Below are 12990 nucleotides of genomic sequence, written 5' to 3' on the forward strand. Positions count from 1 at the left end.
TGTAAAGCAATGGAGGAGGTATCAAGGGTATATATATATAATTTGTTCAAGGGTAATATCATAGGAGGCTACCTCAAACATGATTAACAACTGGCTAAGAGAAAAGATTTTATTTTTCTCTGATTAGTTCTATAAGTTGAACAGTGCCACATATTTTCACTAAATATAAAGGGGGTCTAAGCTGGGCATTGGTGATGCATGCCTTTATTCCCAGCATTTGGGCGGCAGAGGCAGGCAGATCTCTGTGTGTTTTAGGCCAGTCTGGTCTCCAGAGCAAGTGCCAGGATAGGCTCCAAAGCTACACAGAGAAACCCTGTCTCAAAAAAACAAAAAAAGAGGGGGGGGTTCTAAACATCTCTAAAACTAAATGAGATGAACCTATATACACATGCTTCAGTGAGTAAAGAACCCATGTGATGTTTGACTTCAGAGTAGATCCTAAAGGCAGTTCTCCCAGGAAAGAGTACCAGAGTTCACCAAGTGTAGTAATTATAAAAAATATGACCCAGAAAGCTTTTGCAGAAGATGTAGATGATACATAACCATCCACAAGGTGACATGGTCAGAGAAATCAGACATGGAAGGAGGTAATGTAGTCTGGATAATGTGCAAGCATGTACAGTGAAAAATTAGATTAATATTTTCCACTGGGTTCTGCTATGGTGGAATGAATATATAAACAACAAGGTGAATGAAAACAGGGAAATAGTATACAGAATATGAGGGATGTGATGGATTTTGTCAAAATAAGGGAACAAAGATGGCTTAGTAAATATTATATTTAACTTTTGTTGCTGGTTTTCAAAAATGACATCAGCAATAATCACATATTATTAGGCATATGGGTGTCTGTCCAATGTATTTAAAATTGAAAACAATAGAAGGATATTGTTGAAGTACCCCTCAGCAAAGTGACATTCTATAGCAAAAATGCACTCCTCCTGAGGGAAGGATACTTGGCGAGAAAGTTAAAGTCCTATAAGAAGCTATGACTACAGACAAAGAAAAGAGAAGAGGAACTGGAGGAAATTCCCCAAATCAGAATAAGGTATCTATGTATCTCCATGCCACAGTCTATAAAGACTGTGGGGGGGGCATGTCACAGGCTGTTACGTAATCAAGATACATCTCTATGAAAGGCACTGCATAATTGTCCTCATGAAATGTTTAGAATGTTCTTATATTAGCTGAAAACTAATGGACTGTAATGTATATTGAAGAGAATGAAGTTTATTGTTAAGTGAAAAGTTTGAGCTTTGGCTTATAGGAAAACCACATACAAATAAAATGAGGTCTGGCTGTTAATATAAAATCCAGGATGATAAATTATTTATACATAATTAAAATGAACAAATCAAATGAGAAGAGATCATTCATGCATACCTAGTAAATAAATAGCTTTTGTGGGAGAATAGAAAAATATATAAAAGCAAATGCTATTCAAACTAGTCAAAATTGACTTAAGTCCTTTGTACATATTTAGTTACTGATATAAGAGACATTTCATATAAATTTTTATCAACACAGAGGAGGGTATAATTATGAGATATATAAAATGGGAAGAAATTGTGATGTATATTTTCTAAAGTTGAAGTTTCACACACCAATTTTTTGATTGTCCATTTTGAGACAGGATCTCCTATTCCCCCAGCTGGCCTTCTATTATGAGACTGAGAATGAAACTCTTTTAATTTTTTTGAGATTTGTTTTTATTTGAATTAGAAACAAGATTCTTTAATGTGACAATCCCAATTCCCTCCTCCCTCCCGACCTCTCCTAACACCCCTACCCCAACAAAAACCCTACCTATCACATATCCTTTCAGCTCCCCCTGGATGGTGAGGCCATCCATAGGATGTCATCAAAGTCTATCATATAATTTGGGATAGGGCTTAGGCCCATGCCCTTGTGTCTTGGCTCAGGGAGTATCCCTCTATGTGGAATGGGCTCCCAAAGTCCACACATATGCTAGGGATAAGTACTGAATGAAACTCTTTATACACCTGACTTTACTTCCCAGTTGCTGGGATTATATACATGGCTTCCCATATCAATGCAGATACATTCTTTGGTAAAAGAATGTACATTTACATTGAAACTCTGGTAATTACCTTGTTAAACCCATGTGATTTATTTCTAATTCACTAAAAATCCACAAGAGATTTCAAAAGACTTTCAAAGAAGTTTACTTTACAGTGGGCAGCATGTCTCTCCTAAAGTCTTCATTAATTTCACTAAGAAGTCTACAAATTTTACTTATGATACCAAAAGTACCATTAGAGCATCAGGAATTGCATCAGAAGAGCAAATTTTTCCCCTATTGTAGAGGAAATTAAGTGGCACAAAATATAGGAAATATCATTACAAAACCAGTTACTATGTATTATAACTGAAAAATGAATAATAACATCAAGAAAGAAAAGAATGAAATTGATCACTAATGGACATACTTTGCAAATAACTTTACATTTTTAGGATTCAATTATGTTTTCTTGTTTGTAGAGATCTTTATGTTAAATGATAAATTAAAGACCACTCAAATATAAAATGACAGACTGTTCAAATAATGCCTAGTTACTTTATGAAGTAGTTTTTAAAGCTATCCACTTTTAAATGAAAATATACTAAATTTAATAAAGAAAAACATGCAGAAAAATAATGCAATGCCAATAAATTATGATGCAACCAATGCAAAGAAAAAAATCTCTCATAGACAGGTAGCTGTTCCTGGTAGCTCACTTACCATTATTAGAGGACATGAAAAGAAAGGTTTAGTAAGGACTAATCTTATTCAAATATTTTAATTGTTTTTCTGTCCTATTTCCATGATAAAACCTCATAACCAAAGCAACTCCTCAGATATAGTATTTAATAGGGTACTTGCTTACAGTTAAGAGGATCAATCCATGACCATCATGGTGGATATCACATGACAGGCAGGCAAGCATAGAACTGGAACTGTAGCTGAGAGTGCACAGCTAATCTACAAGTTGCAGAGAGATAGCAATAGAGATGGAGACAGAGAGAGTTGGCCATAGATGGGCTTTGCAGATTTTTGTTTGTTTGAACTTTTATATTTTTATTTTATGTGCATTAGTATTTTGCTATGAGTGTCAGGTCCCCTTGAACTGGAATTATTGATAGTTGTGAGCTTTCATGTGGTTCTGGGAATTGAAGCCAGGTCATTTGGGAGAACAGTCAGTGCTCTTAACCACTGAGTAATCTCTCCAGCCCCAAATTGCTTGTTTTTATGTATTTTATTTATTTTTACATGGATATGCTTTGATGTTAAAAAAAGTGTCACACCTTCTCCAAGAAGGCCACATTTCCTAATAGTTCTCATAGAGTTTCAGTGAGTGGGGAGTAAGCATTAAAGCCCATGAGCCTCTGAGAGCCTTTACATTCAAATAGCACACTGTGTCTCCAGAGATTTAGGACAGTATGTCAGCACCCCTTGCTAAACAGTATGGAATTTTTTTTGGTGCAGTGAAAGACCTTGGCCCAGATGCTAAATAAATTCCCATTTTGTGTGTGTATATATTTCCATTATTTATTCATCAGTTTGATGAATTCCTAGAAATAGTTTTAATTGCTTTGTATTTCTGTTTTTGGCTTTCAGTTAGGTTTAGTCTCAAGTATTTTATTCATTCAATCAATTTTGGTTATTATGAATGGGATTATTTCTCTGATTTCACATTTAGTATATTTATCTTTGAAAGACTACTGATTTTGTGAATTCATTTATGTAACTTCAGTGAAAGTGTTTATCAGCTTTATGAGTTTTGTCATGGAGGATATTGGGTCTCCTGTATAGAGTCATGTTATCTTCAAATAGGGTTAATTAGATGTCTTTCATTCCCATTTGTTTCCCTACCATTTGCCTTCTATTTGTTTTGTTTTGTTATGGTTCTAGCCAAAATTTCAGACACTGTATGGAATAAGAGTAGAACAAGGATGGGTACCTGTTACAATAAATCTTTCTGCCAAAGCCGACAAAGCCCTACCGCCACGTGGGCGGGCTCCACCAGCAGCCTAAGTTCTGCCCGCCACATTGATGGACAAAATAATACACAGACTTATATTTGGTACAAATGTTGCTTGGCCAATGACTAGGATTCTCATCTGTTAGCTCAGTCTTAATTATCATAAATCTATATATTTTATAAGACTTAGAGAGGATGCTTTCCACTGGTGCCCTCTCTCGTTGGTGGATCACATGGCACCTTGGGAGGAGGCCAAGGGGGGAAAAGGGACCACTTCCTACTTCTCCTTCCTTAAATATGAGTCTCCTTGCTATGTCACTTCCTGCCTGAATCACCACTTCTCTAAATTTCCCAGAATTGTCCTCTACTGCTAGTCCTGCCTAACTTGCTGCCTCATTGGCCAAACAGTACTTTATTTATCATCCAGTAAGACAAACACATACACAGAAACACTTCCCCCATCAGGTACCTTCGAATCTTTCTCCATATTTGCGTGGAAATGATTTGAAAACTTCATCTTTAGGACAATATGATTTTGACTTATAAACATCTTATGCTGATATATATTCCTTCTACTTTGGGTTCATTTGGGACTTTTATTTAAAATGTTTTTAGATTTTAATCAAAATCTCTTTTCTCCACCACCTGAGATGCAACTGTGTTCTCTGCATTTGTATCTATTACATAATATATAACATTAATTGATTTACATATATTGAACCATCCACTTTGATTACTGTCAGTTGTCCTTTTGTTGAATTATTGAATTATCCTTAAATTTCTTTCTCATGTTGTCATTAACAAAAGTATTATTTTGTTAATACTTTTTGCATATATGTTTCTTAGGAAGATTGGTATATATATTTCATCCTTTACTGTTTGATTGTTTTAGTATTGATATGGAGGGAAACTGAAAGTCCTTGAGACCAAAGGAAGATTCCATTCTTTAAAAGAATAACTTATGTGGCTATGGTCCAATATAATCCAGGAACACCAAAGTCACTTTAGGCCAGTGGCTTTTTCCAGATCTTCAATTTAATGAATTCAAACAATTTAATTTCATGGACAGCAGGGGGCTGTTCTTCACTAAGTTTATTACTTGTTCATAGATGAGATCTTAAGAACAAGGAAACATTTATAGCTCTTTTTGTAGGGGGAACAGATCCCAAATTTGGATCTCAACTGAGATGCAGTCTTAGATGATTATCAGAGTCAGTCCAGCTGGTGTAATCAGATTATACATGTCTACTCTACATGTCTGTCTTAGAGTTTTAGTCACACCAAAACATTAGGTAGATGTCTTCATTTATGCTGGCATCTAACAGGAGAAGATATAAATGTGGCAAGAAATTGGAGTCTGACTAAATGACTTTAACATCTCTTGTATTTCTATTCTCCAGCTAGAACACAACCAACAACCTGATGAAGGATATTTCTAGGGCCTAGATGTCCTTCTATAAGAGTCTGACAAATTTCTTTCTCATGTTGTCATCATATGAGAGTAGTACTAGTTTCATAAAAGACTTGTTTATTGATCTTTAATTATTTTATGGAAAGTTATTTAGTAATCAAGTCTTTATTGGGAATTTCATTTATTAGAGATAATAAATGGGTACTTCTAGCTTTTGATGTAATCTACTAGTTGAAGTGTTCTTTTAAACTGGGGGTTTGAGATAAAGAATATTCAAAGTTCTTTTGAAATGTGTGTATAGTCTCTTCTCATTTTGTTAGGTGTTTTAGCCATTTGTAGTAGGCATTCTTTGAGATTCCTGCCAGTCTGTAGTAACCTATCATTGTAGGGCTTCAGTTGTATACGGTCAACCTGCCTGATTCCTACCTGAGAGGGGAGTGTGGACTGAGAAATCTCAGGTAAAAATGCTAAAGAAGAGAGAGACAGAGAAAAAGAGAGAGAGAGTGATTGAGAAAGGGAGAGGGAAGAGGGAGAGAGAGCATAGAATCAACAGGGCAATCCAGTGAATAATGAACATGCCAAATTTATTCTTTTTTAATTTTTTTTATTTTAATTTGAAAGAAGTTTATTTTACATGTCAATCCCAGGACCCTCTGCCTTCCCTTCTCCTCTGCCCCCCAACTAACTTCCTACCTATTGCATACCCTTTCTGCTCCCCAGGGAGTGTGAGGCCTTCCGTAGTGGGTATTCAGAGACTGTCATATACTTTGCGATAGGGCCTAGGCCCACCCCATTGTGTCTAGTCTCAGGAAGTATCCCTCCAGGTGGGATGGCTCTCAAAGTCCATTCCTATCCTAGGGATAAGTACTGATCCACTACAAGGGGCCCCATAGATTTCCAAGGTCTCCTCACTGACACCCACATTCAGGGGGTCTGGATCAGTTTCATGCTGGTTTCCCAGCTCTCAGTGTGGGGACCAAGAGCTCTCCCTTGTTCAGGTGAGCTGTTTCTTTGGGTTTCACCAGCCTAGTTTGGAGAACTTTGCTCATTACTCCTCCTTCTTTGCAAATGGATTCAGTTCAGTTCATTGATTAGCTGTGGGTGTCTACTTCCACTTCCACCAGCTGCTGGGTGAAGGCTATAGGATGGAATATAAGTCAGTCATCAATTTCATTATCAGGGGAGGGCATTTAAGGTAGCATCTCCTCTGTTGCTTAGATTGTTAGTTGGTGTCATCTTTTTAGCTCTCCAGACATTTCGGTTCCTGATTTCTTTTTAAACCTATAATATTTCCCTCTGTTACAGTATCTCTTGTCTTTTTCTCTTCTATTCTTCCCTCAACTCAATATCCCTGCCCCATCATGTCCTCCTCCACCCTCCTCTTCTCCCCTTCTCATTCTCCTAGTTCCCTCTCCCCTCCCCACATGCTCTCAATTTGCTAGGAGATTTTGTCCCTTTCCCCTTCTCCATGGGACCATGCATGTTTCTCTTAGGGTCCTCTTTGTTTACTAGCATCTCTGGCAGTGTGGATTGTAGGCTGGTAATCCTTTACTCTATGTCTAAAATACACATACCATGTTTGTCATTTTGTGATTGGGTTACCTCACTCAGAATGGGTTCTTCTAGTTCCATCCATTTGCCTACAAATTTCAAGATTCCATTGCTTTTGTTTTTTTTTTTTGTTTGTTTGTTTGTTTTGTTTTTGTTTTTTTGTTTTTTTTCTGCTGAGTAGTACTCCATTGTGTAAATGTACCACATTTTCTCTATTCATTCTTCAGTTAAGGGGCATCTAGGTTGCTTCCAGGCTCTATTACAAATAATGCTGTGATGAACATCCTTGAACAGATGTCCTTGTTTTATGAATGTGCTTCTTTTGGGTATACGCCTGAGCATTTATAAGTAATATTAAGCATCTGGGTTGACTACTTGGGGGCAGGTAGTCAGCAGGTAGTTGGGACAGGAAAATTCCAAATACATATTGTATTCCAACATGGCACAATTACACCCTCTTTGAAAAGAATTCTCAACACACAAAAACAGAGTCAAAGGCTGCTTGTTGGTAACTGTCTTTTCTGCAATAGGAACTGTTTGCTGGTGGCAATAAGAGGTGCAGTTTCTTTAAGAGATGGCTTCTTGGCTCAGTGCCAGAAGCAAAACCTGCATGACTCTGCTACCAAACACTTAAATGGAGTTTATATGCTGTGAGTGGCTCACTACTCTGATGGTGTAGACTCAAAAAATTCTCAGAGTTGGGGTGGTAAACATGGCTTTCAGGGGTGGCAGTAAATGTATCTCCATCATAAGACTAATCTTTCAGGGAACCAAAGGGGAAGAGCCAGCTGCAAGCTTGTCATTATCTAAGTAAATCAGCAGTTTAAATTGCTTAAGCAGAAAATGAGGTAACATGCCATGAGTCATGTGGCAAAGCACAGAAAAGAAATATGTGTTGATTTAAATGTAACAGGTAGACTAGAAACAAGCCTGAGCTATCACACAAGCATTTATAAGCATTATTAATCCTCTGTGTAGATTGCTTGGTAGCAGGCAGTGGGAACAGGAAAATGGCATCTACACTACCTTTCCTATTCCTACTTAAAAAGCAGCCCCTTGAATGGACACCAAGCATTCAGACATATGACCTTGTGGGGGCCATTCACAGCCAAAATACTGTGGATTTAACAGTGTTTCTTTTAGGAGTTGTGTTGCCATCTTCCTTTAGAAAAGCAATAGAAGTAGGATAGTCCCTAGGGCCCAGAATCTATCTACTGTCCATATATTGACCACATTAATGGGGTTTGGTGTGTGTTTCACTTCATGAAGAATGTCTTACATCCCAAAAAGTTGGGATATAAAAGATCCTATTGTAGAAAAAAAAAAGCTTACCAAGAAGCTGCCTTTGACTCTGTTTTTGTGTGTTTAGAATTCTTTTCAAAGTGGGTGTAATTGTGCCAAGTTGGAATACCATATGTATTTGGAATTTTTATTCCCATACTAGTTGTGCCATTATTTCACCAGTATATTTTTCAGGTAGGGCATACTACTGTAGATTGTGGGATTCATAACTAGGTGAAACTGAAGACTCCTTTTCCCCTCCAGTAGAAAATATAGAAACTCAAGAACTTTAAATGTTAGGTGGTACTGGTGAGAATTTGAGGAAAGGAGAACAAGTACTCGTTGCTATGGTGAGCACAAACTGCTATAGCTACAAAGTAAATAATTGTGGGAATTTCTCAAAAAGCTGATTTGTGATCTACAACAAGAACCAGTTGTACTACTCTTGGTCAAATGCCCATCTTGATTCATAGGTAGAGAGAAAAATACTAGAACCATTATGGGTATTTGCACTCACAAAATCTATACATCTTCCAATATATCCACACCCACTCACAGAAGGCCACACCTCTTAATATTTATAAAAACAATACATCAATGGGTGTCTAAATGTTCAAACATATAAGGTCATAATGGCATTGTTATTCAAAAAATCATACCACCTCTGCTGAACCCAGTTTTACTCAATTACCTGTAGTTCTTTGTGTAACAACAAGGTCTTAAGGGTTCTTCCCTCTCCACTTTGTCATATTCTTTTCTATCATCCCTTTCCAGATAACTTTTGGGTGGTCATTTGGCAAATTTGTGGGCATAGCTTCTGCTATGACAAGGAGATCATATCTCATAACAAACTCCTGTAGTTTTTGTTCTTAACATATTTTCACCTCTTCTGTGTCCTTCTATGAGCCCTATGTTGAGGAGTACTTTATAGATACATCCTTTGGCACTAGAATCCATACCTCTGCATATTGTTTGGTTGTGGTTTTCTCTAGTGATCTCTATCTGTTATGAAGGGAAGTCTCCTTGATGGTTGGTAAAGACTATACTTCTCTGTGACAAATGTTTATAGATTGTTGTTAGAAATATACAGGTTTAGAACAAAAGTGGTGGTAGATTCTCTTCCAATAACAATGATTTAACTAACAGTTGAATATTTGTATAGTTTTTCAATGCCAAGCAAGACCTCCTTTTTCTTTAGAGAGCCTTAAGTCCAATTGTAGACCTATTAATTACCAACAAAATATAAGTGCCAAAAGTTGTTGTATCCATGGAGTTATTGTGCCATGCTGGTCCTAATCTTCTTTATAGATATATCATGATAGGACTAATGGTTGTCTTTCTTTGAAATCTTCCTTAGCCAGGAAATGAACAATGAGAACTTTCAGGTCAGATCCAACTCAGGTGTCTATGTACCCTGTTTCTGAAGTGTCTTCAGCAATAGGAACTTAACATCCACCTCAGGGAAATTAAAAGGGTGATAGCAATAGGTTATATGTCTTGGCAGTCTATTACATAGCCCTGAACAATAACTAAAAAGAGTGCTTCTTATCTCTGTCATTTTTTTAACGTGGTGATTACCCTTAAGATAAAAGCCCAGATAATACTTCATTAAAACTGTATATGTGTATTCATATACTTAATTATGTGCACTCTGGGGTATTTTGATGAATAATTAATATTATGGTTTCTTGGGGCTTTTTCACCTATGCATATTAGTATTTTACCGACCTCTATATTTACCTTGCTTTCCCATCACCCTTTTCTTAATTCTATGATCAGTTTACTTGACTCACAGACTAAAAGTATATTTAATATTAAAGGTAACTAAGACAAGGATCTCAAAGTGTTTTTTTAACATTCTTATAATGAGAATGTCTGAGATGATTGCAGGTGCTCACACAGTCAATAATATTTCGTATCTCTATGCTCAGACATTCCAATGATTATATTGCATTTCCCTTATGATTAGTGATACCTTTGCATTTAATGTCTCCATAAGCCACTCAAAACTCTTTCTTATGATACATGTCCACATGTGCTTGTTTGAACACATATTTAATTATTTGGAATTACATATTTGAACTCAATTACTTTGTTGTATGTATTTATAAATATAATTCACAATAGTGGCTAAAATACTTGTTTCTCAGTGTTTTTTTTTGAATGAGAGGACTACTTTAAAATACATATATAGTATATTATTACATTATATACATAAATATATATGTATTTACATTATAATATTTTTGAAGTTACTGCTTACTTTGACCTTATTTTAGGAAACTAGGAGGATAAGAGGACATTCAGAATGGACTCCTCTCTTATAATCAGCTTTGAACCCCTTATGTTTTTCTAAGAATACTTGAGTAAATTTCCACAACTTCACAACAGAAACTTTCATGAACTAAAATACCATATGGAAATGTGGAGGTGACCAGGCTTTAAGTACCACCAACTTAATGCTATTTCCTTTTTGGTTAAAATAACAATATGTGATTATTATGATTATTAATTATGGCTGTGAGTGAAGACACAAAATTTGAAATTCCCAAAAACATTGTATAGGACTACCCTCACCATTAAAAGTTACTTCATAATATATATATATATATATATATATATATATATATATATATATAAAATCACTTCCAATTTTGTGTCTTTATGGGATTCTAGAGTGTGGCAATAAGTGGGTATCTGTGCCTCTATGTGTCCTTGTGCCTTTTCTTGGTCTTCTTTTTCTGTTGTTTTTTAGCCAATGTCTATGTGATAGCTGTATTTTGTTTGTTTATACTTATTTCATTATTATCCCTTAGAAGCATGTTTCTTTTCTAATGAAAGTTGGAAAGTGGGTGAATCCAGATAGCAGGGGTATAAGGGAGGAACAAGGGATATAGAGGGAGGTTAAAATCCATTCAGGAAATAATATATGAGAAAAAATTTATTTTTCAATAACAGAAAAATATTCTGAAAGGCATTGATAAGAAGGAACTTATTGCTCTGGATATTTGCTTCTGTGTCATAGTGCTTGGCTAGCATATCAAAGCTTTGAATAGATTCCCCAGTACCAAAAATAATAATGACATCAAGAATTAAACATGTTGATTCCGGCCCCCACAGAGTGCAGAGAGTGCAGAGGTGAGCTGCTTCAGCCCCTGACTTTGGCCCAACTTCCATCTGAACTCCCTGACAAACCCTGTCCTGGGATCTTCCACAGGACAACTCATCCCCTGAGGACCAAGCAACCCAGAGTCTGCTGACATCTCTGCACCAGTGCTGCTTTCACCCACCTGGAGAGCCAGTGCCTCAGACCTGCCTGCACCCAACTTGAAACCCATCAGAGCATCAAAGTCAATTGCACACACCTGAAGAGAACACCAGACCCATATATACCAGGAAAGGAAGTGACAGCAACTATACCCTCTAGATGAAGAGATGGGAAGATAACAATATAAGAACACATCCAACAATAGGAAAACCAATATGATACCACCAGAGTCTAGGGACTCTACACCAGCAAGACATGAACATCCCAAAACAGAAGAATCAGAAGAGAGCAAACAAAAAACAACTTCATTCAGATGATAGAGAACCTAAGAGAGGAAATCAGAAAATCATTCAGAGAAATGGAAGAAAATACAAACCAAAAGATGCAAGAAATCAAGGAAATCCAAAAAGCCAAGAAAATATAATTAAACAGCTGAAGGAAACAGTTCAGCACCTGAAAACTGAATTAGAGACAATAAAGGAAACACAAACTGAGGGAATGCTGGAAGAGGAAAAGCTGAGTAAGCAATCTGGAACGACAGATGCAAGCATAACCAAAAGAATACAAGACATGAAAGAATCTCAGACACTGAAGACAAACTAGAGGAAATAAACTCGTCAAGCAAAGAAAATCTGAAGTCTAACATATCCATAACACAAAATATCCAGGAAATTTGGGACACCGTGAAAAGACCAAACCTAAGGATAATAGGTATAGAAGAAGGTGAAGAAACCCAACTCAAAGGTGCAGAAAACATATTAAAAAAATCATAGAAGAAACCTTTCCCCACCTAAAGAAAGACATGCAAATGAAAGTACAAGAAGCCTACAGAATGCCAAATAGAATGGACCACAAAGAAAGTCCCCTCATCACATAATAATTAAAACACCAAATGTACAGAATAAAGAAAAAATATTAAGAGTAGCAAGGGGAAATGGCCAAGTAACATATAAAGACAAACCTATCAGAATTACACCAGACTTCTCCATGGAAACTCTGAAAGGTAGAAGGACCTGGATAGATATTCTACCAACTCTGAGAGAACATGAATGCCAGCCCAGACTACTTCACCCAGCAAAGCTTTCAATCACTATAAATGGAGAAAACAAGATATTCCACCACAAAACCAGGTTTAAACAATATGTAACCACTAATCCAGCCCTACAGAAAGTACTGGAAGGAAAACTCCAACCTAAGGAAATTAACTACACTCGCATAAACATAGGCAATAGATAATCCTACTCTAACCCCCCCCCAAAAAAAGGCAGGGTAAATCCATATACAATACCAGAACCAACAACAAACCCAAAACAAACAAGAATAAACACTCATTGGACCTTAATTTCCCTCAATATTAATGGTCTTAACTTTCCTATAAAAAAACACAGGCTAACAGATTGCATACGAAGACAGAATCCATCCTTCTGTTGCATACAAGAAACACAACTTGAATTCAAAGGCAGACATTACCTCAGTGTAAAGGGTTTGGATAAGAT

This window comes from Cricetulus griseus, chromosome 2 (genome assembly GCF_003668045.3).
Source record: "Cricetulus griseus strain 17A/GY chromosome 2, alternate assembly CriGri-PICRH-1.0, whole genome shotgun sequence".
NCBI lineage: Eukaryota > Metazoa > Chordata > Mammalia > Rodentia > Cricetidae > Cricetulus > Cricetulus griseus.